Genomic DNA, 27856 nt, shown 5'->3' with positions numbered 1-27856 from the left:
GGGCTATAGAGATCTTTAAGATCTGGATTTCATTCCCTTTAGATCCTTCCAAGTAGAATAACTGGGTCATAGGGTAGTTCTACTTTTAATCTTGTGAGAAACCTCCATTCTGTTCTCCAGACTGGCTGCACCAGTTTGCATTCCCACCAACAGTGCATGAAAGTTCCCCTTTCTCCACATACTGACTTTTTAATATCTGTAACAGCCATCCTAACAGGTGTGAGGTGACATCTCATTGTGGTTTTGATTTGCCTTTCCCTTATTAGTGATGTTCAACATCCTTCATGAACTTGTTGGCCACTGTAGATCTTCGTTGGGGGAAAACATGTTTATTCAAGCCCTTAAGAGTTCTTCGCCCATCGAACAGTTGTTTCTCTCTTGTGTTGTAGGAGTTCCCTACACATTTCAGATACTGAGAGGGTTGCATCAGATAGACAGGCTGCAGATATTTTCATCCACTACTGCTCTTTGGTGAAGTGGATGGAGGAGGTCTCACGTGGGAGTCAGGACATCCTGAATGGCTTTCACTCCTGTGCTGAGATCTGAACCCTGCCTCGTTTGCCAGAAGTTTCCAACAAGGTCCTTTTAGTTTTGAAGCAGGGGGCAGCCAACAAAACACAAAGGAAAAAGTTTTTCTCACACCCTCCTCCTCAAAGCACGCCTACAGTCACAAGACAAATGGCAAAGTCATACAACTGATGTCTGTAAAACCACGATGCTCTGTAACAGACGCTGGCCAGACGGTTCTCTATGGATCGCTTCCAACGAGCCCCAGATTGAAGAGCAAGGCTTTAGGTACCACAAGCCATGGTTTTCTCCTTATCTGGTGAAAGAGGATTTTTTTTTCTTTTTGGTAAATGTGCTTTTAAACTGTTGAATTGTGGTATTTCTCATTTTAAGCATCTTTTCATTATGTTTATTGCTGACTTATGGGAATAGTTCTCAGAAGCCGATTTTAGAAGCACAGCTCTGATTTATATTATGGGCAAAACAGAACACCAGGTAAAGTGCCTTCTCCACTCCTGTTTGCCTTGTTCAAGGTAAATGTTACTGTCTTATTACCTGTGTGCTCTTCTGAATTATAAGAGAACACGTTTTAATATCTTACACAGGCAGGTAGCTGCTGGGAGATAGTCAAAGGTGTGTGTTTTCACACACATATATACTCACCCAAGTGAAATTTTACTTTCATAATTGTACAAACGTGTAGTTTAAATGAGAATTAGAAAATGTGTGGAGGATCTAAAATGCATAGTGTCCATATTTCCTCAAAAAGAAATCCCTGAAAAGATTTTTGAAGAAATCTGCATAATGACTTTTAGCATACATTTTCTTCAGTAAGATTTTGAGCATCTACACCGGAAGGCAAAGAAATTAAATCTACAGTTTTAGGAACAGTTGAATTAAGTGGCTTTAAAAATTCTTATGATTTTAGATTAGTTACTCCTACATATTTGAAATTATAGATTTTCTGGTGTTTTATAAATGGATTCAGGTGGTGTTTTTCTATTTAACTTATTTGTAAGATTTTAGTATTAAGGCATGATCCCATCCTTCTCTCTCCTAGATATCATTTTAAAATGTGCTACAAGACCAAATTTGTAACCACTGAATTAAGAATTTTACATCCATGTTAATAGGAAGGGGTCTGTAAGTCATCTTCAAATCTGAGTTACCGGTTATTGTCTACCACCAACAAATAGGAAGCTGTACATTCACATGTGCAAGTGTCCTATGTAAACCTCTCCCAGGTGCACACACTTATTGCCTACATAGTCATGACGTTTCTTCTACGCTCTAGGAAATGGAGGTCTCATTTGGTCTTTCTCCCCCCCCCCCCCCCCCCCCCCCCCCAGATTTTAAGTTCCACGAAGCCATGAGCAACACCTCACCTTGCCGGCCATGGTTTCCTTGTTTCCTAAGCACAGAATGGGTGTTAATACCTACATGTTGAATGAGCAGAAGGTGGTGTGATGGAGGGCAGGTGACAGCTCACATAACAGACAAGCGAACACACCGGCTAAGGCTTTGCCAGGGTCGCAGACTGGAGCCTGGCAGACTTCAAACAATACACTGTCTTGTAAATAGCAGAGCTTTTTTATTTTTAAGTTAGTTACCATACAGTGTCATCTTCGCTTCAGGAAGTAGAATCTAGTGATTCATCACTTACATACGACACCCAGTGCTCATCCCAGCAAGTGCCCCTCCTTAGTGCCCATCACTCATTTAACCCATCCTCCCCATCCCCCATCCCATCAACCCTCAATTTGTTCTCTGTAAGAGTTGCTTATGGTTTGCCTCCCCCCCCCCCCCCGTTTTCATCTGGTTTTTCCTTCCCTTCCCCTATGTTCATCTGTTGTGTTCCTCAAATTCCACATATAAGTGAAATCATAGGATACGTCTTTCTCGGACTTATTTTGCTTAGTATAATACACCTAGTTCCATCCACACTGCTGCAAAGGTAAGATTTCATTCTTCTTCAAAGGAAATAATCAACAAAACTAAAAGACAACTGATGGAATGGGAGAAGATATTTGCAGATGTCATATATAAAGGGTTAGTATCCAAAATCTATAAAGAACTTACCAAACCCAACACCCAAAAAAACCCAAATAATCCAGTGAAGAAATGGGCAGAAGACATGAACAGACACTTCTTCCAGATGGCTAATAGACATGAAAAGATGCTCAACATCACTCATCATCAAGGAAATACAAATCAAAACCACCATCAGATACCACCTCACACCCATCAGGTCTAAACAACTCAGGCAACAACAGGTGTTAGTGAGGACACACAGAAAAGAGACCCCTCTTCACTGTTGCTGGGAATGCGAACTGGTGCAGCCGCTCTGGAAAACAGTGTGCAGGTTCCTGAAAAAATTAAAAATAGAACTACCCTACGACCCAGCAATTGCACTACTAGGCATTTATCCAAGGGATACAGAAATGTTGATTCAAAGGGAAACATGTACCCAATGGTTATAGCAGCACCATCAACAGCCAAATTATGGAAAGAGCCCAAATGTCCATCAACATACGAGGGGATAAAGAAGATGTGGTTTATATATACAATGGACTATTACTCGTTGCAGGTTAGAAAATTAGCATAGTTTATTTTTTTTTTATACTTTTTAAATTTTTTTTTTTTTGAGAGAGCAAGCAAGCTGGGGGAGGGCAGAGAGGGAGATAGAACCCAAAGCAGGCTCCACACCATCAGTACAGAGCCAGACATGGGGCTTGAACCCATGAACCAGATCATGCCCTGAGCTTAAATGATGAATCAGATACTTAACTGAGCCCCACCACGTGCCCCCTAAATATCAGAGTTTAGACTACATTCAGTCTTACAGGTCTGTGCTCCCTTCCCCTGTTAAAGGCACATTGAGTCGTAGCTTGTGAACAAAATACTCAAAAACAAGACACCACAAACGACCTTTCCAACACCAAATTTTCCCCATCACATTGACAGGCCTCCTTCAATTGATTTGACCAACTGCCCCACCAATGGTTGGTAAGCAGCCCGCAATTAAGCCTTAGCACAACAAGCATGCAGTATTTGTTCTGAACAGATACAGAACCCCTAGGAGGCCTACAGAAAACCCTTGAAAGTCTGGTGGCCCTGGAGGGGGAGGGAGTTCTGTCAGATGCACCTCTGAGCAGTCCTGCATCCTGGGCATTAAGGTACACAGCACCCAGTCAATGGTGGTGGCACACGGGTGGCCCATGACTGCATGCCCTGAGTGGTAATGCAACAGGAAATGATGGTGCCTTCCTCCAACACTGCATGGAGGACTGAACCACAGCAAGGCACTGAGAATGACATGTGTGTTCATCCCGTAACATGCACAAAACCTAACATACTGACACATTAGCTATGGCCACCCGAGTTTTGTACAGAGGAGGGAAGTGAAATGGACCATTGAGCTATTCATCATCACACTAAAAATGATGAAGAGTAAAAGACACCATAGTGAATTTTTTTCTTGGGGGGGGGGGCAGATAGCTCATCTGGAGTCAATTGACAGTGATTAGAAGCTTATAAACACATGATCTGTATACATAAAATAAAAATACCTATAAAAAATGAAAACCATCTCTCCGAAGGATCCTTATTTCCTCTTTTGTATTCCCAGTGATAAATACTCAAATCCATTATTTCTGGCTTTAAATCATGTCCCTAAATACAAGTTTTATGTTGTTTAACATCAAACACTGTAAACAGCATCCCTACATTTTCAGGATTCAATTAACTTTTCCTTTCTGTGGATTCCTCCCTAAATTAGAGGTATGTTACTTTCCGGTATTTTCAACTTTTTATACTAATCCTAAATTTTATTTGTTTCATTATTTATAGGTATTATCTATTGACTATTTTGTAGGATGGTGACATCAATACCCCCCCTTCACTAGGAGGGCTCATGAAAACTGTATACCTATCACCTATCTATGTGATGTGATAGGATCACATTTTCTACACAGAGGCCCACTAGATAACCCGACAAGAAAATAGCCGTTGGTAAATAAGAACACTTTTAATTAGGGTGAGTTTTCAGATTCTGTCCTGAGTCAAAAATTTGATGATTTTTGAAACTTAATTGTGAAGCAGGCACCCTCAGCTACCACACTCCATCAGAACAATAAATGGGATTTAAATGGAGAGCTCTGCTCCCAAATATTCCTGTTTTCTGTCCATTTCCCTGTTTCTCAATGCTTCTGCTCAATTCTTTGTATGTTAAAAACTAGGCTATCGAAATATAATGCCAATTTAAGGTACAACAATTATTTATATCAGCATTACTGGGAGAAAAAAATGCGATGTGGTAAATTAATCTTTGTGTGGCAAAGTACTTCTTAAAATAGGTTTTCAGCGTGCATGGTAATGAACTATTGCTATCTCGGCCGAACAGACATCTTGAAATAACTATGTCCAAAGTTGTTTAAAATCCGTTCCTGAAAATTTCAGTTTCAGCAACGCAGGGAAGACGGATTTCTCAGTTATAGCACCCAACAACACGAGCCCCCCCCCCCTCCCAAATCCTTCACTCCATGCAGGGACTCAATCAGCAGTGACTTTTACATGCCTCCCTTTGACCTTCCCATGATCATGATGGTGCCCGGCTGCCAAGGATCAATCAGCCCTTCATAAAGGCGGCAGCCTCCGGATTCATTTCCTATTATTAATTTTACAAGTTAAAAAGACAAGACAGGATTGCTTTCAGTGCTGTTTGCTCCCCTAAAATTACTTCCTGTGGACAATAAACAAACAAATTTCCAATTTGGTGAGGCTATAAACGTGCAGACTTCATAAAAATTAATTTAAATGGATGTGATGGAGTTCGGGATTGTACAGATTAGGCAGACGCCTGTCGTTCTAATTGCCTGCTCCATCCCTCTGTCACTCAAGACCACCGCAGCTGCAGCCGCGGGCTCATCACTGCCTAATTCTCAGATCAAATTCCCATCTTCCATATACCCTTTAATAAGGCTCTCATTCTCCGTCTTTTAGCCTTAATTACCACTCCCTGTCTCCCCTGACAACCAAATTAGAAGGTACATGCTACAGCTCCATAATGATCACCATCATCATCATAATACTTTAAAAATCACAAACTACTCGACTGTAAACCCAGACTAACCTTGTCAAGGTTGGAGGTCTTCTGACAACTAGATTTTCTATGGATAGCTTCAGCACTGGAAGATAAGAAATACAATTATATAATCTCCTATTGATTTTTTTCTTCTCTCCTCCCCCCCCTCACTATTACGTACAATTACCTGAGAAGTTGAAGATAGAAGTGGAAAATTTACAGAGTCACCCGGAGCAGGTTTTGACTCATGGTTGAGTACAGGAAATTTCTATTGGGTGGGGGCAGGGACTAAGCCATGGCCACCTGTGTGATGAAAAGACTTTTGATTTTGTCACGGGGCCTTCTGAATCTCCACAGGGACGAAGGTCAAATGTCACCAGTTCGCCACGGTACCTTTACAGATACACCAGGATTCTAGTTTGGGGCTGCGTCCTAACAAACAGGTGACTTCTATTTCTCAGGTGTTTTCAACCATGGTTATAAATTTTCCATCATGCTGCTTGCTTCTAATATTTTGGTTTTGAGATACATAACCTTCAGATCTCCCCTGAGCCCCTTGCATGAACATCCAAATTCGGTTTTTATTCTCTTTATCAGCATCGGGACCTTCCCTCAACCACCTGTCTGAATTCCTACCACCCAGGACTCCCTCCTGACCAGCACCATTTTCCATTAACTCCTACATGGAGGGTGGTTGGTGGCAGGGAGGGTGGTGGGAGAGGCTGGTTGTGATGGTGCTCATTGGCAGAGACCCGTTCGGACGCTAGTGGTGCGCGGGTGGTGGCAGTCAGTGATGGGGCAATCGTTGGCCATGTTGTTACTTTTGTCAAGTCACGTGATAGTCTTGACTAAAACCATGTTTCCTTTTCATTGCTCCTCTCTCCATTTTCTCCTTAATTTCCTCTCCCCCATTGATCCTGCCTGTGGACTCGTAGTGATGTAGAAACAATCTGGGCTTTTAGAAGATTAAGTCAGATCTTACTGACATCCTGCATAATTTATAGCAAACCTTCCAGCCTCCGTGAGTGGAGATGTCAGAGGAAATATGTCTGAAGTATTTTTCAGCTTCTCACGGGGCCTCACAAATCAAAGATCTCCTCAATACCTAAATATAACTACAGAGTTGGCTTTCGCCACCAGATGTAAAGTAAGGCAATTTTTATAATGCTTTGGGATATGTGTAATATCACATATTCATATATTTTGCAGTCGTGCCTATGCTTGGCTGAATTTTTCATTTTTAGTGGAGATATTGATCATCACAAAGGTAGAGCCAAAGCAGAAGCTTCTGAAACTTAAGGGGATTTTCCAGAGTCACTCTGTCAGAAAGCTAACAGATAGGTAAACATAATTCAACAGGAATGCATTTATTCCTCCAGAAGAGATTTACGAGGAGTCGAAGGGAATTCGGTTTAGTACTAGGATAAGAACACAAAGCAGCCGGTGCCGTCCAGTATTACTAGGGTGGGCCGTGGTAATGATCGTGGGAGCAAAGAGCATTCCCATAGTACACCTGACATAGTCGATCTGGAATAAAAACCAGCAACGGGATCGTTGATTGTGGCTGAGGAAGTCAAGGACAGTGGGAGATGTGCAAGGCAGTGTTTCTGCAGATAAGGGGAGCCCGCCAGAAGGCCAGAACTTCAGACCTGCGAGCCTTTAATTACCACGATGCCCATATTGATCCGGGCATCAAGTGCAGAGATGAAGGCTGGGGAGCAGACTGGGCAAGCAGGTTTTTTGTTTGTTTGTTTTTAAGCAGTTTATTGAACTATCTGCATGGTCTCAGGCGATTCTCACCCTAATCCCAGGCAATTGGAGGAGCCTTGGGGAAGCAAAAATGCGATGAGACCTTGACTGAGGAGAGGCTTCCCTTAGAGATGATTTGTGGTGAGAAAACACACACAGTCCGGGTCAAAAAGCATCGAGAGAGATTAAAAGTTAAAGTGCTACTCACAAGTGACTGGGAAGCCATCTGAAAGTGACGGGGCATTTGGAAATCACCCCGTGACAACTTGAGAATCACAAACTTAACTCTGGGATAATTGAAGGGAATGCGCCAGATGAATACTAAGAAAAGCCACCAAATACTGGCCTGGCCACCAGACAGGTCCCTGTTCAGGAACATCTATACATTAATGTAAGTCTCCCTACCGGCTTATGAATTAGAGTCTCTCGCCCACATGCGTTAGCAATGAAGTTAATGGATGTTCAGCCAGAAGAAATTTCCCCACGGACGTAGTTAATAGCCAAGATGGGTTTTTAAAGCACAAGCTGCTGCCACATGGAAAAAAGCTGACCGGGTAGGAAAATGCCGAGGCCTTGACAGCTCAGATTTCCGGATACTATGGTTACAGATGGTTTGAGCAACCAAGGGTCAAAGATGGTCTTATGTAACTGCGGGATATGGAGCTCCCTCCTGTTTGCGTCCGTGTGCACGGGCATTTGACAGACAGGATACACGGGGACATCAAACTCACCTGGATGGAAGTGCGAGCATCCCCGTAGTCTAGCCGGATGGCCTTGTGAAGTATTTAACTATGCTGTACCTCAGTGTCCTCATCTGTAAGCCAGAGGATGATTACGGCTCTCTTGCTGCACTGCAACGAGAAGTTAGCGCCTGTGGGGCATTTGGGAGACCACTCATGCTCCGCGAAGGGGACAAGGCCGTCCTTGACGGCCAAGTAAAATCAGCCGCATCAACACTGGTTCCAGGACCTCAAGAAACGATGCAGCACCAGGAGGAAACGTTTAACTTGCGCTCCTCTCTGAAACAAGATGGTTGAGGAGGGGGGTGGGGACCAGTTCAAATCTGGCGATTTTTTGCATCAAAATTAGCAACTTGTCTTTCATTTGAGCCTCATCCACTCACGAACAGGGGTGGTCATAGTTACTGCAGAGATTTTGAGCCTCCAAACCATGATCTGAAATTACTAAAATGCCAGCATAAACATATAGGCATTATAAATAACCCAGCACATTAGTAAGCCCACTGAAATACCAGCACATGCCCTCCCCATCCACACATGATACTTCATTTTGATTCAAGGGGGGGGGGGGTAAATTCTAATTATCCTTGTTGAATAATCACCTAGAATTAGAGACCTCTCCGATGTTGAGAATACTTCGATCCTGGTAATAGAAAGCAGAGGCCAGGAATCTGAGAGGGACTGCCAGGAGAACTCTGTTCTGACAGCTACACGGCATCTCCAGGCCATTTTAGGGGCCCAGCACAGGGCCTGTAACTGCTGCCCACAAACCCGCATTTAGGAGGTCTGGGCTGGAGCACAGGTCTCCGTTCTCAAGGAAGTCTGAGGGGGACTATACCATCAAGGTCACAAAGTTTAAACCACGGGGAATTTTCTAGAACACCCGCCACTTGCAAGGCCTTGGCAGAGGCCCCGTCAAAGGACATACTTGACCAGGTACTTTGTGAGGTTTGCTAAGGCAAAATATTCTCTCTCCTCCTGCCAGTGCCCCCTGCTCTGTCAGAGGGCTGGCCGCCAGTCTGAGCAAAGCCTCTCCTGTGCCACATTTCTCCCAAGTGGGGGCTTTGGGGAACCTCAGGTTCAGGGGGATGTGGCTCTGTGAGAAGTCCTCACATCTGCAATCCAGTTAGAAGCTAGGGACAGCTTCTAGATCGCTTACTGCCCCATTTTTCCCCGTGGTTCTACAGGGCCAGACCTGGAGTGTGTGTGTAGGGCCGGGCAGGGCGGCAGGGAGTGCAGTCAGCAAAAGGTGGTGATCCTGCGGCCCAGACCTGAGTGAGCGAGCACACACACAGAGAAACAGGGTTTGCAACGCAGAGAGGCAGAAGCCAGCTCACAGAACTAACAGTCCAGAAATACTTGTAGGACATTACCAACATTGTTAAAGTTTTGTAATGCTCATTTCTGGGGGAGAGAGACAGAATCCGAAGCGGGCTCCAGGCTCTGAGCTGTCAGCACAGAGCCCAATGTGCAGCTTGAACCACTGAACTGTGAGATCATGACCTGAGCCGAAGTCAGACGCTCAACTGACTGAGCCACTCAGACGCCTCCTGGACAATACCAACATTTAAATGATCTGACACATTTCAAAAAACTTCTATCAATGGTTTTAAGACCAAGCTTCTAACTCCCTGTGTAGAAAATCCCGTGAATGGAGAAGCTAGTCCAGACGGCAGCACACACAGGGGAAGTGGGCTCAAGAGGTCTGTGAACACAAGGACTTCGTCACTTCATGTTGTTTGGCGTTCAGTGTGACCTCACATGCTGGATCCCAAATGTACTGCCCTTCCTAAATAATTTCACAGTATGATTTTTCTTAAAGGAACCCCCTTCCAGTTATAATGCTAAGAATGAGACCCACCCTTTAAGAAAACCTGGAAGGTTTTAAAACAGAAGACAGTTATCTGAAAACCAAGGCTACAGAACAAGGGTTGGCAAACCACAGCCTAAAAAATAGGCCTCCCGCCTGCACCAGTAAATAGTTTTATTGGAATACGGCTGTGCCTATGGCTGCTTCCTCCCCACGAGGACAGAGCTGAACCATTGGAGCAGAGATCCACCCCAGGCCTGCAAAGCCCAGACCATTTCCCATGCGGCCCGTTTTCTGAAAAAGTTTGCTCATCTCTGATAGCATGTGACATGATCAACGTCTACGTACAGGCTCTCACTCCTGGGAAGGACCATTGAGAGTCTGCTCAAGTTTAAAAATAACGTTTAAATAAAATGTGTAAAATAAACACCGTATGTTAAATAACCATGCCCCATTATACCTTACATTTATTTAAGCAGAAAAGCCAGGGATGCTTGGGTGGCTCAGCTGGCTGAACCTCCGACTCTTGATATCAGTCATGATCCCAGGGTCGTGAATCGAGCCCCGTGTCAGTCTCTGCACTAAGCACAGAGCCTGCTGGGATTCTCTCTCCTCCTGTGCTCTGAACTCACTCTGAAATGAAAAAAAGAATAAAGAGAAAAACACACTCAAGAGCTTGTATTTAGAGCAGGTAAGTTGATTTCCATAGCAAAAAAAAAAAAAGTTTTTTCCTCAAGATACCTTAAGGTCCTTAGATTCCTGCCAGCTTTAGACCAATTAATTCCATGTTGCCTTTTAATTAAAGGTCTTGTGATTTCCAATCCGAAAGTTTTTTTCATCCAATATTTTTATGGATTAAAACTCACTTTGCATTTTTTTTTTTTGAGAGAGAGAAAGAGGGGGAGGGGCAGAGGGAAAGAGAATCCTAAGCAGGCTCCGAGCTGTCAGCACAGACACCAATGCGGGGCTCAAACTCGTGAAGCGTGAGATCAGGACCTGAGCCAAAACCAAAGTCAGATGCTTAACGAACTGGGCCACTCAGGTGCCCCACTTTGTATTTTTTTTAAATCCAGCACGAAGTCAAAGATGGATATTTGTATAATACTAAGAAAATACATTTTTAATCTTAGTTAAGTGTTTATAACTCTCAAAATCCCCAACCAAGTCTCCTTAATGGTTTATTCAGGAGGAAATTAGAATTTTCAGTAGAGAAAACACACAAACATGTGACAAACATGGCCCAGCATCCACACACTCCCACACATGTGGTCCTGAAATCGTTCTTTATTGCTCCTGAAAATAGAGAAGAAAGATACCTTCAGAGTGTGTCCCTAATTAGTATAGGCCTTGGCTTTCTCTGCATTCTCAATGTGATGTTAATAAAGGGTCGCTGCTTTCCGACAAAGACATCTCCCGCACTTGATACTGAAGCCATAATTAAAATGGAAAAATAGCCCAGCCATGAAGAGTAAAGCAGAATATAGGAGAAAACACATTTTTTATCACCTTGAGGTTTGGTGAGATGAAAAACAGTATTCTTCCCAGAGCCAGTCTCAACTGGTCACAGGACAGAGGACACTTTTGCCCACAGATGTGCCACAGGTACCATTCGGTTTGCCGTCCCAGGAACACAGGTGGTTTTCTGAAGGTCTGATCACAATCCTCTCAGTGTAACGTGAATCCTTTTATGTGACATCTCACCCATCCCGGGCATTTGCTGAAGGATAGCACAGCCTCAAGAAACAGTCTGACTTTAGGAAAGCCATTAAAGCTTTTACAAATCCACTGGGAGGGCTCTCTTGTTCAGACCCGCAGTCAGAGTCCTTCTGGAAGCTCTTCACAGGTAATTCATGCTCCCACATGGCAGCTGGTCTCAATATCCCACAACAAAACCCTCTCCTTTCTCTGGGAAGGAGTCCAGATTGGGTTGCACAGCACAAGAGTATGGAAACTCAGAATCAAGGATGTGCCCTTTCTGCACTGAAAGTATTTCTGGAGACTTGACACAGTCCTGATCAACAGTGGGTCAGTATACAAGATTATATAGGATTGTATTCAATCCCAAGTGAACAGCTAGAAAAGAATTTAAGAAACAAGGGATTTTGGGATTTCTGAAAAATATTTTGGGCTTCTGGGGGAAAAAAGGCAGAGTAGGACCCTAAGCTTGCCTGTCCCATGGATATACCTAGAGAACACTCACATCAGTGTAAATAACCCAGGAAATGACTGAAGATGGGAGAACTGCCCACAGCTACATGTGGAGAAGAGGGCAGGAAGGTCAGAGACACAGTAGGCAGCTACATAGAACCACGGGACAGTGTGTGGGAGGGGCTGTGCAGGCACAGGGAGGGGTGATGGGAGAGGACCAGACCCCACCCCAGGCACCAGGATCTGCACGGGGAAGAGGAATCCCCATAACATCAGGCTTTGAAAAGAAGAGGGGGCTTAACTTCAGGGGTTCTCACCATCAGTGGAATTAACACCATCAGAATTTTAAAAGTCAGCAGGCTCAGCTCAGGCAGAGCCAGGCGGTGAGAGGAAACGGAGTCCGCGCCCTTAAAAAGACAGAACAAACAGCCCTACTGAGACACAGCATAGAAGCAGCAGTTTGAAAAAAATGCCTGGGGTCTACAGGAGGGATATCGGTTTACTAATCTCAGATCATGTGCTGGAGGGGCAGGAATCTTTGGGAGACTCTTCCAAGAAGAAAAGGGCTGGCTGGCACCATTCCCCACCCCCACTCCCAGCCTAGATACACCCACACCTGCAGGAACCAGCACAATGTGAAACCTTGCTAACACTGCCCACCCAGACCTTGTTCTCTTCTGTGGACCCACCCCCTTTCCCAAAGCAGCCTGCCTCTGTCCCCTCTGGCAGTAGACACTTCACAGACCCTGAAGACGGTCTGCCTCTATCCTCCGCACCATGGACACACTCCCCCGAGCACTGCAGAGCTTCCTCAAGCAGCTCCAGCACACCCCCCCACCCCCAACAGACCTGCACAAATCTTGCCAACACCATGCACTCTGCCCTTGTGATGTCCTGTGGACCCGCCCCCTCCAAGGTGACCTTGGCAGGAGACCATCCAAAGTCGTGCCACAAGCATGGCAGTGTGCAGGCAGCCCCAACAGGGACCAACACCACAGGGACCCAGGCCTGGGGGAGAGGGGAAGAGAACCACACACACCAGTCCAACTGCAGCCCCACCAGGGGGCTGGGGGCAGACATCTGGTGTGACAGCAGGCTGCACCCACCGACAAAAGCCTCTCTAGAGAACAAGGAAAGCACGCTGCAGCTCTGGCAGACATCTGGTCAGACTCCGCTCAAGCCCAATGCATCCCCAGGCTGGCCCCTGCACGCAAGGACAAAACCCTCCCCATAACAGGCAAAGGGAGCCCTTGTAGAGGACCAGACTCCAGGAAAAGTCCACTCAGCCAAAGCTCAACTAAAAGAGTAGGACACACACACAAGACACTCCTGAAAAGCCAGGTTCTGGTGAACAGGGGAGACTACACTCCAGGGCAGGACAGGACCTCATCTTCAGAATGATGCTACTTTCAAGAACAGGGGCCAGAACTGACTTACCTAACACACAGAAACAGACAAAATGAAGACACACAGGAATATGTCCCAAGTGAAAGAAAAGGACAAAGATCAAAGAAATAGCAACACAAAATAGAGGTAAAGTAATATGAGTGATAGAGAACTTAAAGTAATGGTCAAAGACACTTCCTGGACTTAAGACTGGAGGACATCAGTGGGACCCTCAACAAAGAGAAAGAAAACAAAAGAACTAGAGACCAAGAACTCAATAAATGAAAGTAAAAATCCACTAGAGGCAATAAATAGACAAGAAACAGAAAAAGGGATCAGCAACCTGGAGGACAGAGTAATGGAAGGCAATTAAGCTGAACAGGAGAGGAAAAAAAAAAAAATGGAAACAGATTTAGAGAACCCAATGACTCCATCAAGCAAAATAGTTGAAAATTTACTGAATCTGGGTGAAGGAAACAAATCTAGATCTAGGAGGTACAGAGCTCCCGCAATAAAAATCAACCCAATGAGGTCCACACAAAGACACATAATTAAATTGGCAAAACAGTGATCATTTTTAAGCAAAGAAAAACTGTTACATACAAGAGAAACCCCATAAGGCTATCAGTTGTTTTTTCAGCAGAAACTGCAGGCTAGAAGGGAGGGCCATGACATACTCAAAGTTCTCAAGCAAAACAAAACCCTGCAATCAAGAACACTCTAACAAGAAATTCACCAGGACTAAACCAGCCCTATAGGAAATGTTAAAAGGATGCTGAGTGGAAAGAGAGAGGCAATAACCAGATTAAGTTTGAAGCACAAAAGCATTAAAGTTTATCTACAAACATCAGTCAAGGGATTCACAAAATAAAATGATGAATAGGACACCATCTACCTAAAACATGGTGGGGCCAAAATAGGTTCAAACTGAAGTAACCATCAACTTCATATAGACAACTATATGTATAGAATATACAAACTAAGGGATACCCACAAACCAAAAACCACTGATAACAAACAAAAGAAAAAAACAGTAAGGAATCCTCCTACATCAGTTAAACAAGCCAGCAAACCGAACAAGGGCAGGAATGGAAGGCACAGAGAGGAACCACAAAAAACAATCACAAAACAAGAAATCACACGATAGTAAGTACACTCCTATCAATTAAGTTGAATGTAACCGAAATGAACCAAAAGCTTCAATCAAAAGACACAGTGTAACTGAATGGATTAAATAAAACCACCTATATGCTGCCTACCAGAGACTCCTGGCAGACAAAGTATACTTTAAAACAAAGACAGTAACAAGAAAGGAGGAAGGACACCATATAAAGGGAACAATCCAACAAGAAGAGAGAACAATGTTAAATATTTATGCACCTAGCATGGTAGCACCTGAATACATAAAGCAGCTAATAAGAAAGTAATCAATAGTAATACAATAGGGGACTTCATCTAAACAAGAAATCGATAAGGTAACGACTTTGAATGACACATTGGGCCAAATGGACAGCACATATATACGTTCCATCAAAAACCAGCATACACATTCTTTTCAATTGCACATGGAACATTCTCCTGAATAGAGCATCTATCAGGCCATAAAACAAGTCTCAAATTTAAGAAAATCAAAATCGTACTATGCATCTTCTCCAACTACAATTGTATGAAACTAGAAATCAAAAGATAAAAACAACTAGAATACACACCACATGGAGATTAAACCTTAGGATACTAAGTAGCCAATAGGTCAAATTAAGCAATCAAAGAAAAGTGTCCGACTTCGGCTCAGGTCACAATCTCACACTTCACGAGTTCTAGCCCTGCACTGGGCTCTGTGCCGACAGCTCAGAGCCTGGAACTTGCTTCAGATTTTGTGTCTCCCTCCCGCTCTCTGCCCTTCCCTGCTCACATGTGTGCATGCTCTTTCTGTGAAAAATAAACATGAAAAAATTAAAAGTACATGGAGACAAATGAAAACACAGAGGTCCAAAATCTTCGGGACACAGTGAAAGCATTTCTAAGAGGAAAGGATATAGCAATATAGTCCGACATCAAGAAACCAGAAAAAACTAACTTTATGCCTAAAAAGGAGCTAGAAAAAAGAACAAAGCCCAACGTGAGAAGAAGGAAATAAAGGGCAGAAATAAATGATGTAGTGACTGAAAAAATAGAAAATAAGTTGATGAAACCAAGAATTGATCCTTTGAAAAGATAAGATTGACAAACTCTTAGCCAGACTCAGCCAAAAAGAGAAAGGACCCAAATAAAATCAGAAATGAGAAGTAACCACTGACACCACAGAAATACAAAGGATCATAAGAGAATATGAAAAATAATATGCTAACAAACTCGGCAATCTAGAAGAAACACGCAAGCTACTAGAAACATGCAATCTTCCAATACTAGACCAGGAGTTAATAGAAAATCTGAATAGACCAATTGATTATAAACAAAGTTGAATCAGAAAACAAAAAAACTACCAGACATTGAAAGAATAGTCCATACCCATCCTCCTCAAACTAGTCCAAAAGAGGAAAGCAAGCTTCCAAGTACATTCTATGAGGCCAGCATCACCCCAATACCAAAACCAGACACCACACAAGAAAACTACATGCCAATATCCCTGATGAGCAAAGATCCTTAGATTAGCAAAAATCCTTAAAAAGAAAAATTAGCAAAACACCTACAACAGTACATTAACAAAATTATCCAACACAATCATATGGGCTTTATTCCCAGGACGCAAGGATGGTTCACAAATCAATGTCACACGCCAAATCAAGAAAATGAAGGACAAAAGTCATACTATCATCTCAACAGAGAAAAGGCATTTGACAAGACACATCTGTTTGTGATAAAAACCCTCAACAAAGTAGATTTAGGGGACAAATACCTCAACATAGTAAAGGAGATCTAGGAGAAATCCACAGTGAACATAGATATTCATTGATGAAAAAAATTCGTTCTTCCCCTAAGATCAGGAACAAGACGAAGACGTCCATGCTGGGAACACTGAACAACCACATGCAGAATGAAACTGAACCACTTTCTTACACCATGCCCAGACTCAAAATGGATTTGGAACCTAAATGTAAGACCTGAGATAATAAAAATCCTGGAAGAGAGCACTATAGGCAGTAATTTCTCTGATGCATCTTTCTAGAGGCCTCCTGAGGCAAAGGAAACAAAAGCAAAAACTATTGGGAGCACACCAAAACAAAAGCATTCTGCACAGCAAAGGAAACCATCAACAAAATTAGAAGACAACCCACAGAATGGAAGAAGGTATTTGTAAACAACATAACCACTAAAGGGTTAGCATCCAAGAGTGATAAAGAACTTACACACAGAGGACCTGAATAGACATTTCTCCAAAGACAACGTTCAGATGGGCAACAGACACGTGAAAAGATACTCCACATCACTCACCAGGGAAATGAAAATCAAAACCACAATGAGGTCTCACCTCACACCTGTTCGAATGGTTAAAATACAAAACAGTAAGTGTTGGTGGGGACAGAGAGGGAACCCTCTTGCACTGCAGGTGGCAATGGAGACTGAGGCAGCCTATATGGAGGCTCCGCAAAAAGAATAGAAATACCAATGGACCCAGTAATTGTGCTGCATATTTATCCTCAAAACACAAACATTGGGGCACCTGGGTGGCTCAGTCAGTTAAGCGTTCAACTTCAGCTCAGGTCATGATCTCACAGTCTGCAAGTTCAAGCCCTGTGTCAGGCTCTGTGTTAACAGCTCAGAGCCTGGAGCCTGCTTTGGATTCTGTGTCTCCCCCTCCCTCTGCCCTTCCCCTGTTCATGATCTGTCTCTCTCTCTCAAAAATAACATTAAAAAATTTTTAAAAATACAAAAACACTAATTCAAAGGGATACATGTGCCCCTATGTTCATTGCATTATTTGCAATGAACCAAGTCATGGAAACAGTCTAAGTATCCGTCAATAGATGAACAGATACAGGAGATATATACACACACATAATGGATTATTCGCCCATTACAAAGAATGAAATATTTCCATTTGTAATGACATGGATGGATCTAGAGGGTATAACAGGAAGTGAAATAAGTCAGAGAAAGACAAATACCATATCATTTCACTTATGTGGAATTAAATGAAAAAGACAAACCAAGAAACAGATTCAACTCTAGAGAACACACTGATGGTCGCCAGAGGGGAGGCAAGTAGGGGGTGGGGGCAGTAAGTGACGGGGATGAAGGAGGGCACTTACCTTGATGAGCACAGAGAAATGTACAGCATTGTTAGATCACTGTGTCGTACACGTGAAATAGAACACGGTAGGTTAACTACACTGGAATGACAAATGAAAATATTTTGAAGCAACATTCACATTTAATGCAAGTTAGGTAACAGTCCTTTTTGTGACTAAGAACCAGGAGTCCACTGAAGAAGGCTCTCTCAAATATTCCAATGGTAATATAAAATATACCATGCAGCTATCATCTTAAATAGAAATATTTCTAATTCTGGATAGCAAATTCAGATTTTGTGAGCAATTTAAAAAAATTTTTGAATATTTTTGAGAGAGACAGACACAGAAAGCATGAGCAGGGGAGGGGCAGAGAGAGAGGGAGACAAAGAATCCAAAGCAGGCTCCAGGCTCCGAGCTGTCAGCACAGAGCCCGACGTGGGGCTCGAACTCACGAGCTGTGAGATCATGACCTGAGCCAAAGTCAAACACTCAACCAGCTGAGCCACCCAAGTGCCCCTTGTGAGCGCTATTAAATTTAACTATGTTTCTGCTTGGTAATACCGAATAAACATTAGTTTATGCTGTTAACATGCAGTCTAACTTGAAAGTCTTTTACTCAGCTATTTCTAAGTCCTTAGTAACACTTTACTCACTTTGTGGAGAGAGAAAAATTTTTTAGTAAGGATGAATTCAGACTAAATACACAGAACATAATCTTAAAATGGGCCAAGTCTCTCAGAGTGTCAGGATCATGGCACGAATTTAGTGTTTTACTGAAGATTTCCAACAGACATTTGTAAAATATCCGGTAACAGTATCTAATTTTAATTGTTTACATTAATTTCAATACACAGTCCCTAAGCAAGAGCTTCATGGTCCCCTCCAACACAGGGACAGAAAAGTTTCCAGTTAGTGTTTGTTGATCAAATGAACAACTCTCCAATTACATCGGCTGGTTCTGAAGTGTTTACCAAAGTGATTGTGTAGAACAGCACATGTGGAAAGCCAGTACACATTTCGTCTTTCTAAAATTTAAGAGGTCACTGTAGGTTTTCCATTAACAATGAAACTTCAGCTGGCCTGTTTTCACAAGGTTTCACTCGCTTTTGCTGAGTTTTCTCTGATAAGCAGGCATCAGCCTTGCAACGTGACGGAGCTAAGTAACCCTGCTCAAGAAAAGTATTGCAGAAGCTTTCCGTCTTCACACATTTCTCTCCAAGTGATTGAAATGGAAAGAAAAGGTCTTCGGGGCACCTGGGTGGTTCAGTCAGTTAATCTGGATCCTCAGTCCTGCTCTCTCCCAAAAATATTTTAAAAATTTTAGGGGTACCTAGGTGGCTCAGTTGGTTGAGCATCCGACTTCGGCTCGGGTCATGATCTCGCAGTTGACAAGTTCGAGCCCCGCGTCAGGCTCTGTGCTGACAGCTCAGAGCCTGGAGCCTGCTTCAGATTCTGTGTCTCCCTCTCTCTCTCTGCCCCTCCCCCTCCTCATGCTCCCTCTGTCTCAAAAATAAACTTAAAAAAAAAATTTTTAAAGGAGGAGTCTTCAGAAACCTGGTCTCTCTCCATACAGCCCTACACAGGGATATGGTTTGGGGCTGGCTTCCTCCATTATGGGTGTGGACCCTGAGCCGCTGTACTAGACACACAGATGGGCCCTGGGCTGAAGCACAAGGTCTGATGCTGGTTTGCAAACTGGGCCCCACAGGAGGAGGCTGGGAGAGATGTAAGAGGCAGGCCCACCCAGAGGGTAGGTGGCAGGTTTAGTAAGCCAGGGAACTTGCATACAACAGTGTCCTGGGCAGCAAGAGGGAGACATCACTGTCTCCACATAACAGACAATTACAGAGGCCTTGATGGGGTCTGGTCCCCTATACCAACTGCGTGGCCTCAACAGCACGTTGCTCTCTCAAAGTCGCATCTGTGGAACAGCACCGGCCATGGGAATAGTGGGCAGTCGTGTCCTGTCAACGACCTCCAGCAGTCCACCCCTCGTGACCAGCTCCTGCAATCTCAGATGCCCACCCCTCCTCATCTACAAGGATGGCCCTGAGCTGTCAGCAGCTCTTACTAGCTAGGAGATGCTCATCTGGTGGCTCTGTGGCCGCAGCAGAGGCACAGCAACAACACAATGTGCGAGAGAAAATACAGATCAAGATCGTGATTCCCCAAATACTTCCCTTCCCACCAAGAGTCCCCATGACCCAAATCAGGGGTTTATTAAGTCCCTTGAGCTGGGGGTCAGAGGACTCGGGGGATTCTTCTGTGTCCTCAGGTGAGGAAGGAAGGAAGGAAGATACATTACACCCATCAGGTACGCACACACCACATCCTATTTGAATAGCACAGGTGCCTCTTGGGGAGGCAGTGATAACGTCCAAACCCGACCTATTTTGGAGGACAGCTCTTCTCTTAGACATTTCAGTGCTCGGAAATGACGAGCTTTGTGGACTCTCATTCCGGGTTTGCTGGTGGATTTCGTAAAGGCTTCCATGAGTGCTCTAATGTCCTCCAGGCCAGCGGGGGAATATAGTGGCCAAACGATCCTACGAGTGAACCAGCAAAACATCCCCACCCAGCCTTGTGGGGAAAAAGGTCAGCATCGTTAGGAATCTGACCAGGTTGCTCACACCATACCTGCTGGTGCAGGGGGGCGGGGGGGGGGGGGCTGCATGCCAGGTGTGAGGGGACTGGGGACAGGACGTGCAAGACCAGGACCCCCTCCTTCTCCCTTCTTTTGATGGTGCCCATTCCATTGCACATCTAGTACGTTTCCATAGGACCAGCCTGCAATGGGACAGCGGGAGCCCAGTGGAGACTCACGGACGGGTACCGAGTAACTCACCCCTCCCAGAAGGACTTCCCAGTACAAATTCCAGTAGATGAGATCTTTCCCAGGCATGAGGAGGCTCACTGCTCCCAGCAGCATAGCACATCAAGCCATGGTTTCTTGGGACTTCCCGAAGTTTATGGTATCAGATGCCCAGAAGGGGTCCCAGTCTGGCCTGTGGGGCAACAGCCCTGATGCTGGTTGTGCAAATGCACTGAAGCCTGACGTGCTTTGGTAATCCACTCAGTAAAAGTGGTTTTGTGTATTGGTAATTCAATCTGTAGTGTTCCATTTTTCCTCCTCTCCATTAATCCTGCTTGCAGGTTGTAGGGGAGACAGTACTTCCCTTCAAATGTCCAGGTTTTTGCCCACCCTTGTACATGATGATCTTTGAAATGTGAAGCCCCCAATTCATTGAAGGCACCCATATATGGCACTCTGCTTTTCTCATCTCCTAGTTTGTATAGTGAGGAAAGCTTGGGTTGGTGCCCATGTAGCATCCACACAAACCAAGACCTATTTAGAACCCTCACTTGGGGGGAAGGGGAAGCAGAACCAAGCTGTCAATCCCTCGCTGGCTCGGAACTCCAGGGGATGGTCCCACACACCTTGAGCACCGGTGACAAACATGCTGTTCCTGCATTAACCAAGTCTCTGCTTCAAGGGCAATCTGGCATCCTTGGCAATAGGCAATCCCACCTGGGTGTTACAGTGGCCACTCCTTCTATGTACCTGATCGGCTGAATCTACCAAAGGGTCAGTAGCCAGGACTCCTACCCAATGTACGGCTTTAGCTTCCTGACCTCAAGGCAGGGTCAGCAACTTATGAGCCCTAAGGCAGGGAGGATGCCTAAGGCTCTTGCAGAGGAACACAAATGTCTTTCCACATACATCCTGGACCCACGAGGGCTTTTTCAGGATCATCTACCCCTCCATTTTCCATTATCCACGCCATAGGGTCAGTCCCTTTAGAGCTGTCAATGCAACAGGCCAATGGCCAGGGTTCATTGGTGACCACCAGCCAGACCGCTCTGAGCTCAGCTCCCTGGCCGCTGCACTGGCTGCCGTGTGAGAGGGGAGCTCCTGTTCTGTGGGGGCAGCTCAGGTTTCTGTCCCCTTCCAGAGCTGGGACTCAAGTCCCAGGGGCACACCCTCCTGTCTCTGCCACAGCGCCTGACCATATCCTTCCAGAGTCACAGACGCATCTAACTCACAGCAGCCCTGCTCAGGAGCTGCCCACAGCTTTAATCTGTTTTACTAGTTGTGCCCTCTCAAGGTGGCTTGCTACTCTGATCCCATGTCCCACATGTGCCCTCTCTTTGCCAGGCGGTGTAAGGGACGGGAACACTGTCATGTGGGGAAGCAAAGTCCATTAACCCCCTCAAATCCCTAGGACAGCTTGCACCTTAATCCCAGCTTTTGGGCCAACAGGGGTCTTACCCGGCCAGATGACACCCCAAATCATACAGCAGCGCACATACCTTTGATTTTCCACATTCACCACCTATCCTCTCTCTCACAGAAGTTCCAGCAAAGCCTGGAGGGTGTCCCACAGCAGACACAGATCTTCTCATGTTAACGTTAGATCATCGGTGTAATGGGCCCATTTCACTACATGGGGCAGAGAACAGGTCTGGGGCCACCATCCCATGACACATGGGGGTGGGGGGGGGACTTGCAGGTGGTCCTGGGGGAGCAATGGGAAGTACATCACCACCCCTCCCACATCAAGGCACCAGGCATCTCCCTGAAGATGAAGCTACTTTGCAGGCAGACTTTTGCAAAAGCATCTGAGTACAACGGTAACTGCAAGTGACAAATCTTAAAAATGGCCATAATTAAAGATCTGATAAGTTCACCGTAATGCCATGGATACCGGAATTTGATCTCTGCGCTGCAAAACACTGAGATCACGGAAATTATAACTGGTAACATACCAGGACCATACTAGATTTTCAAGAATTTCGCATAAATATAACCTAAAGAAAGCTTAGCATTTCTTATTTGACAATGCTTCTCGTGTAATCTAACAAAGAAACCTAATTAGCTCTCTTCTATATTGACACAATACAGATTTTGAGATATTCCAGGGACCTGGTGGAAAAACCCCAAAGTTAGTCCAAGGTCAACAAGACTATTTAAAATCTTTTTTTAAAGTTATTTATTTTGAAAGCAAGAACAACCAGGGGAGAGGCAGAAAGGAGACAGAATCCTAAGCACCGCACCATCAGCACAGAGCCCAACACGGGGCTCGAACTCATTACTGGGAGATCATGACACAGCCGAGATCAAAAGTCAGACACCTAACTGACTGCACCACCCAGGCACCCCCTATGTAGGGTTTGACTTTTAAAAATGTTCAAAAAACATCAAGAGACTTTAAAAACTTGATTAAGTAGGATCACAAGGCACTGTTGTTTATCCACTTAACCCAAACGACAGACTTGGCAGGCAAATACGGAAAGTTACCTCGTGTGAAAAGAAAATTAACTCTTTCAATAAAGGCTGTTTTGCAGAGTCATCAGGCTCTCAAGTCAAGAAAACACAAAGCACAGGAAAAGCACACAAGACATGTGATCTGTTTCCCAGGTATGTTAACGAGAAAGCATTCACGCTCCATACACATAGTCCGAAACACATCCATAGTCCAAGAAAGCTTCATCCTTCCAGCAGGTAAAAAGACTCAGCTGTAAATATGTACAGTATTGGTATTAAAGCTTATTTTTCCATAAGTCAAGTCAGCAGAGCGCCTTTAAAAACGGATTTTGGGGGCGCCTGGGTGGCTCAGTCGGTTAAGCGACCGACCCTGGATTTCGGCTCAGGTCACGATCTCACGGTTCATGGGTTCGGGCCCCACGTTGGGTGTTGCCCTGCCAGTGCAGAGCCTGCTTGGGATTCTGTCTCCCTCCTTTCTCTTCACTCCCTACTCATAGTTTCTCTTTTTCTCAAAATCACCTTTAAAAACAAAAGTTGAACAAACAAAACCTGGTTTTGGCACCCGGAGGCAGAAGATCGGATGTGTGGCGTCTCCACAGGTGTTCACGAGCACACGGACCTCAGAGCTTTTGTTGCAAACTTTCAGCCACGAATCAGCTGCGACGACACAAGCGACTCATCCCTTTAGGACAGTCGGATCCAAACGGCGCGCCTGGTGGACAGGAGCGTTTGCGGTCGTCTGCGGAGGGCGCCTCGGGTTCTTGCTCGGCCTCCCCAAGCATCGGGAGGCCGCAGACGGTTTCAGGCAGGTGAGCTGCGGCCGCCGTCTGTGTTCTCCGAAGCCTCTCTGCCCTTCAGGCCTCGGGCCACCCTGGGTGACGCTTTAATTTGCTCCTGGCTGCTTACACTTCAAACGCGAGACGCACAACTTCCAGACCGCCAAGTTCCCTCGCAGCGGTTTGGGGCTGTCGCTCTACCATCAGAGGTCCAGGGTCTTTACGTTAGAAGCGTCCTCTTCCGTTGGGGTGGGGCAGCACGGAGCACCGTTTTCACTTCCTCCTCCACCCGCGCAAAGACTGCCCCCCACTCGTACCCTCCCAGGGTCCCCGGCCAGGACGTGTCCCACACACATACTCCCTTCGCCCGGGGCAGCTTGCTCGTGCCAGCCCCGCACACTGGGCCCCCAGCTCACTGCCCTGCCCCTCTCAGGCCAGACTAGCAGACGCCCACGAGGCCTACGGACCTCAGCTCTTCTCCCGACCTTCTACTCCGAGCCTTGGTGTCCAGCTGGGCATCGGCAGCTGGGCCGACACCCATCCAGGGCCTGCCCGCTGTGCCACTTCTCAAGCACGTTCCACCGGCTGGCACCAGAGGGGCCCCCGTGCTCTCAGGGTGATCCACAAGCATCCAACACAGAAGCCGCCAGGGCTGGACGGCCACCTCAGGATGTTCCCCGCAGCTGCCTCTTCCCCGAACCGTGTCTTCGCTCTCCAGCCTGGCTCCCACTGGCCCCTATACGCAGAAGTCAGGGAGGCACCAGAGAGGGGGTCACTCCAGACTGGTAGGTGGCAGGTTTAGTGGGCAAGGACACTCACATACAAGGTAGTCTTGGGTGGCCACGAGAGGAGTGTTGATCCACCCTTACCAACCAGAACCTGAAGCTTAGGGACCCCTTCCCCTGGGTTCAGTCCCACATACCGTACAGGTGGTCCTGGCACCTTGCTCTCACAAGGTGCATCAGTGAAAATGGCTCCTGCTCTGGGAACGGTGGGCAGAGCTATGTTCCAAGGATGGAGAAGGCAAGGGGCCTCCACCTGCCTAGGACCAGCTTGTGGGGAAGGGTGGTCACGTCCTCTCCGTGACCCTCAACAGACCAGAACATAAGCTATGGACTTACCGTTCTATCAGACCTTCAAGAGGACCGAGTGTGTCCACACAGTCCTAAGCTTGGTCCCGAGGGCCCCTGGCTTACGGCCAGCTCTCTGGTCACCACCACCACCTCCCACAAAACCCGACGTTCAGCTGTTTTCCTAGACACTGCCTTCACTCCGGGTTTACGTCCCCAGAGGCATTCCCGTGGGATACCCCCATCATTCTCCCAACTTCTTTGCTGTAACGGACAATATAAAAGTAAATGTCCCTACAAAATCCAAACAAGGGCCTGATTTATCTCCTGAAAACACTGGTATTAGGTAAAGATAAAGAAAACAATGTAAGTGCATTAATACGGCAATTACAAGGATCAAAAGTTTTAAAACTTTACACTGGGAGATCAATGGAGTTAGATTTTTTTTTTTTCTTATAAATGGCATATGGTGTTTGGCAGGGATCATATAGATGAGAGACATGGAGAGACTTACCTTCAGACATGGTGGTGTGTAATTATAAGTCGGAAAAGCCAAAGAAATTGAAGAGAATCCAACCAGCACATTAATAGCGTTTGAAAAGTTTTCCATGTCTTTTCATTTCTGCAAATTTTGTAGTTTTCTTTACTTCTGACTGACCTGAAATGCTCATCTTTTCTTATCTCCAAGAGCAGCTTGGGACCTTGAGGCAATTAAAATATTGATTAGCCATTGCCTAAGTTTTAGCATTACTGTTAAAAATGGAGGCATGTTAAAAATTTTAAGAGTTTATTTGAGCAGAAATCGATTGAAATAGGGCAGCACAGAGCTGTGAGTGGGTAGGAGCCCCCCACCAACAGAAGACTTCTGTAGAGAAAAGGCAAAAGCAAAGGGGATTATTGACTGACTACAGCTGGAAGCCTAGCCCACTGTGATTGTTTGTCCTTCGGGGTCTCCGTCCAGTTACCTTGAGGGATCACAGGGCTGGGGTTCAGGTTTGTGCAGATAGTTGGCCACGGCCTTCGAGCCATCTCAGGCTGCTGGGCTCTTGGACGTAACTTAATTGTATTTCCTCATAAAGCCTCCGCATACTCCCACGAGCACTGTATTTTATGTCGTTGGACAGGATCCACAGAACATTTGCTTTGGCAAAAAAGATGAAAGGTTGGCTGGAAACAAAACCTGATGCTCCTTCTGTCTTCAACTGGGCTGTTATCAATCACTTCACCCATCATTAGTGCTAAAGTGTCTGCCGGCTTTCACATGTGCTCAAAGGGACGTGTGGATCCATATGTAACCAGGGAGGACACTGGAACTGGGCCTGTGGCAGCAATGAGATAACAGTTACTGAGCGCTTGCTGGGTGTCCAGAGCAACTGTGTTTTTCTTACAGCAGCCCATTTAAACAACAAACCGTGTGAAGGTATTTGTCCCAATTCATAAAGAGAAGCAGGGAGGGACTTGCAAAGTCACATGTCTAAATTGGAGTAGGAAACATCCGATACCCTTTAGAGGTTTAGTTACTATTTAAATTTTAATGCTCAAAACAAAATCTCATGCCCAAGCTTTATGGGGGAAGGTCTGACCACGTGTTCAAGCTCGTGTTTCAATTCCAACTTGACCACTTTTGATTGAATTATTTTCCCCTCCAACTCACTCATTCAGTACTTACCAAAGTTCCATGCTAGAATTAAATGGGTTTCCAGAAAGGGCCTCCAATTCTAATCCCCAAAGTATCGCATTTTGGGTCCCAGATTCCAAACCTCCTGAGAAGTTAGATATTTTTTTTTGGTCTGATGAATACGTTAGTGTTTTGGACTGAGCAAGCCCCGTTATCCCTCGGAAAAACGGCAAGTGCTGGAAAACCAGTGAGGTCATCCAGAGTAACTTTGATACAGATGTCCCTTAAGGGTCTCGCAGACTAGGGAAGATGTGCTATTTAATGGATTTCTTGGTTTTTTCTTTCGCTTTGCTCCATCCTGTCCTTGCCATATTCCCAAGAATTACACCATTGCTGTAGGAGGATTATGACGAGCTCCCTGGAGGAAAGACTGATTCCTGGGGCAGGTTTTCTGATGCCCTGCTTCATCTATACTTTTACAGATTCCAGCAGGCAGCCCCTACCACTTGAGGGGGGGATGTTGGGTCCTAATAAGCCTCTTTTGGTGGGACTCCTTATATCCTTATCACATAGCTTTTTATTTCAGTTGACATATTACATTAGTTTCAGATCTACCAACTAGTGATCCAACAAGTCTAGGTGTTATGCTCCCAAGGGTAGGAACCATCCATCCCCACAGAACACCTCTACAATCCCCGACTCTACCCACCCCTTGTATTTCGTGAATTACTCACTCCCTAATTAGAAGCCTGTACCTCCCATGCACCTTTACCCATTTTGCCCAGCCCCCAACCCCCCTTCACTCCGGCAACCCAATTCTCCTCTATAGTCCAATTCATGCTTTTTGTTCATGGTTTTGTTTAGACCCCGCACGTAAGGGAAATCACACAGGTCTTTTTTCACTTACCATAATACCGTTTAGGTCCATCCATGTCGTTCCAAGTGGCAGGCTCTCCTCTTAATATTTGCATAATATTCCATTGTGGGGTGTGTGTGTGTGTGTGTCTCCCCAATCATCCATATAGGCTTTTAAGCAGTCTTCACTGCCCTGGTTTCTCCTTCCTGTCATCTAAGATGGTTGTACCTTCCAACACTTTTCCTTAGACAATCACTTCAAGAGTTCATTCTGTGCTTAAAATCATGGAAAATCTGTAAGAAGTTGTGTTAGTTGAAGCTCTTTCTGTAATTTTTTCTTTGGACATGAATTATCTGCAATTTAGTAATTTATGTTCACCTCCTGCTTGTAGCCAGATTATTTCTTGCTCCAGTGGAAACAGCCTATGGCTGAAAGTAGGATTTTTATTATCTCAATGACTGTTTAGAAATTTACCTTTATAAAGTTATGACAAATTTTACTTTTATGTAATTAGCAGATGAACACCTCACTTAACCTTTCCAGACTATTTCTTTAAGCCATGAACAGGAGCACCACCTGTTTCCTGGTCTCAGTTTTTTTATTTTGTTTTTTGTT

The 27856-nt window shown here is 45.1% G+C and overlaps 2 long non-coding RNA genes across 2 annotated transcripts in view; both read right to left on the bottom strand.

Annotated features, from left to right (window-relative positions):
• The window catches only part of LOC122240552, a 50409-nt gene extending 39968 nt beyond the window's left edge, over nucleotides 1-10441 (bottom strand). The window contains exons 1-3 of the long non-coding RNA XR_006220333.1: nucleotides 10355-10441; nucleotides 8071-8190; nucleotides 5639-5693 (exon numbers count right to left, since the gene is read on the bottom strand). This is a non-coding gene — a long non-coding RNA (uncharacterized LOC122240552). The remainder of the gene's footprint in view (nucleotides 1-5638; nucleotides 5694-8070; nucleotides 8191-10354) is intronic.
• Nucleotides 10442-11243: 802 nt separating this feature from the next.
• LOC122240196 lies at nucleotides 11244-26071 on the bottom strand. Its single transcript, XR_006219567.1, has 5 exons — nucleotides 25733-26071; nucleotides 25282-25468; nucleotides 17674-17754; nucleotides 12355-12444; nucleotides 11244-11962 (listed from the first exon to the last, which is right to left on the bottom strand). It is a non-coding gene; the product is annotated as an uncharacterized LOC122240196 (long non-coding RNA).
• Nucleotides 26072-27856: the final 1785 nt, after the last annotated feature.

This window comes from Panthera tigris, chromosome B4 (assembly GCF_018350195.1).
Source record: "Panthera tigris isolate Pti1 chromosome B4, P.tigris_Pti1_mat1.1, whole genome shotgun sequence".
NCBI classification, from domain to species: domain Eukaryota; kingdom Metazoa; phylum Chordata; class Mammalia; order Carnivora; family Felidae; genus Panthera; species Panthera tigris.
The sequence above is the reverse complement of the archived record's forward strand: the minus strand, read 5'-3'. Positions and strand labels throughout refer to the sequence as shown.